Below are 3,019 nucleotides of genomic sequence, written 5' to 3' on the forward strand. Positions count from 1 at the left end.
AAGACAAGTTCGACGGGCTGGAGCTCAACCACGTCGCAAGGTGCTTCAACAAAGCCGCCGACGAGCTAGCGAAGGCTGCATCCGGCCGAATGCCCGCCCCCAACGGCGTTTTCGTCAGCGATCAGTTCAAGCCTTCAATCCGTCACCTAGAGCCGGCAAGGGTCGGCGAAGCACCCCCGGCCCCGGGGTCGGACCTCGACCCGGGGGAGGTCGGCAGCGCGCCACCCGTCCCAGGCCTTGACGCCAGCACCAACGGGGTCGGCACCGCTTCCCCCGATTCGGCCTCGGAAGCCGACCCCTCCGGCCCCATGGTCATGAAAATCGCGGCAGACCCCGCAGCGGGGCCCGACCCCCAGCCGACTGGAGAGCCCCGTACCTCGATTAGCTCATCCGTGACGCGCTCCCGGCGAACAAGACAGAAGCCCGTAGGATCGCATGCCGCGCCAAATCCTTCGCCATCATCGATCAGGAGCTCTACAAGAGAGGCCACACCGGCATCCTCCAGCGCTGCATCCCGATCGAGCAGGGAAAGGCACTGATCCAGGACATCCACGCCGGAGCCTGCGGCCACCACGCTGCGCCGAGGACCCTCGTCGGCAACGCCTTCCGGCAAGGTTTTTACTAGCCGATGGCGGTCGCCGACGCTACCCAAGTAGTCCGTACCTGTGAGGGGTGCCAGTTCTTTGCACGCCAAACTCACCTGCCCGCGCAGGCCCTCCAGACCATCCCCGTCACGTGGCCGTTCGCGGTCTGGGGGCTAGATCTCGTCGGGCCCTTCAAGAGAGCGCTCGGGGGCTTCACCCACCTACTTGTCGCCGTCGACAAGTTCTCTAAGTGGATCGAGGCAAGACCGGTGGCGCAAATCAGGTTCGAGCAGGCGGTACAGTTCTTCACTGACATCATCCACCGCTTCAGAATCCCCAATTCCATCATCACTAACAACGGCACGCAGTTCACCGGGAAGAAATTCCTCCAGTTCTGCGACGACCACCACATCCGAGTGGACTGGTCGGCCGTGGCACACCCCCGCACGAACGGGCAGGTCAAGCGAGCCAACGGCATGATACTCCAGGGTCTCAAGCCGCGAATCTTCGACCGCCTCAAAAAGTTTGGCGGACGATGGGTCGCCGAGCTTCCCGCAGTCCTTTGGAGCCCAAGGACGACCCCTAGCCGAGCGACTGGCTTCACCCCGTTTTTCATGATTTACGGGTCCGAGGCCATCCTGCCCACCGATCTGGGATACGGATCGCCAAGGGTCAAGGCATACGACGAACAGGGGAACCAGGCATCGCTCGAAGACGCACAAGATCAACTCGACGAGGCACGAGACGTAGCCTTGCTGCACTCGGCTAAGTATCAGCAAGCCCTACGGCGCTACCACAGCCGCAAGGTACAAGGCCGAGCCTTCAACGTCGGCGACCTGGTGCTCCGCCTCGTCCAGGACAACAGGGGTCGGCACAAGCTAACCCCCCCCTGGGAAGGTCCTTTCATCGTCACGCAAGTACTACGGCCAGGCACCTACAAGCTAGCGACTCCCGACGGGCAGATCTTCAGCAACGCCTGGAACATAGAACAGCTAAGGCGTTTTTACCCCTAGTTTTCATTTCCAAGTTCTGTACAGACTCGTCTGCAAATTCAAAGTTTTCTTTTTTCGAAAAAAAGAAATTCCAAGCCGTCTCTATTCAGGCTTTTCCCATCAAGCTCAGGGATATCCGACCCTGGCTTTGCTCCAGGGCCGCATACCCCTCGGGGGCTATCAGGGGCTCCGGCCCAAGCCACTTGGCACCATCTGAAAAAACGTTTTTTCTTTCGAACCGAGCCCCCCTTTCCAAACTTTTGGGCACAAAAAGGAGAGAGTGCGCGAACGGTGTTCAGGCAAGATTGATCGGACTGCGAAAAAACCTACGCCCCAGCGGCTACGGTGCCTTCGCTCATCAAAGCTCACTGACACGCCCGACAATGCACTCTAAACTTTCAAGTCCAAGAGGACAAGAAATGGGGTCGGAAACTTTCCCACGGCAAAGTTATAGAAAAGGCCTCTATGGCCATCACAAAATAAGTCCGAAACTGATGTATTTACAATTTGGGCGCCAACCCGGTACAGTTAGCTCGACGGGGAATCTTCGGGAGGGACGGCCTCATCCTCCAGTAGCTTCGCAAGGGCCTCCGCCAGGGTGAACACCGCCGCATCAATCTCGTCCAGCTCGGCCTCAGAGTAACCGGCGGCGTATCCTCTGCTCATCCCGACGAAGTTGATGCCGGAATAATGGGAGCCGAAGACCCCGAAGGCTTGCCGCACGCTGGTGTGAAGCGCATCCACGGCGATCTCGCGGCTCCGGCGACGCATCCCGAGGACACAAGCCAGCAAAGAGCTCAACCCCTCCTCCGGAACCACGCCGAGGCCGTCGCAGACGACGCGGACCGCATCCCGCAGGACGCCGTGCTCGCCACGCTCCGTGTCGAGCAGGTCCCTCAGCTTGGCGATTTCGTCTGCAAGAACCACCCGGAAGACCCGCTAAATCGAAAATCACCACAACATCACAAAGACAAAAGAAATGAGCAGAGTCTTACCCTCGGACTGGGCCCTCAGCTGGCGCTCCCGGGCCACAGAAGCCTGAAGCTCCCGCACTTGCGCTTGAAGCTGGCCGACCTCCACTCCAAGGTCAGCCGCCGCCTTCTCGGCCTCCTCCTTCCGGACCTTCTCGGCGTCCCGGTCCTGCCAAGCCTTTTGCCGCTCGCGTCGGATGCGCTCGACGGTCTTCTGGAGGGCTTCATGCTCCCCCTTCAGCCGTGCGAGCTCCTCGGCGTCATGGCGGGCCTTTTCGGCGGCAGCCTGGAACTCCTCGCGGTCAAGGCGGGCCTTATCGACGACGGCTTGGAGCTTGGCTTCCGACCGCCACGCCTCCTCCTGCACCGCTTGCTCGCGCAGGTCGCTGATGACCCCTGGGCGGCTGGGCGGCAGCAACCTACATGGATAGCTCCCTGGTTCGCTCCCTCTCCACGTTGAAGTGCTCCCAGA

Source organism: Setaria italica, chromosome VI (genome assembly GCF_000263155.2).
Source record: "Setaria italica strain Yugu1 chromosome VI, Setaria_italica_v2.0, whole genome shotgun sequence".
Classification (NCBI taxonomy): domain Eukaryota; kingdom Viridiplantae; phylum Streptophyta; class Magnoliopsida; order Poales; family Poaceae; genus Setaria; species Setaria italica.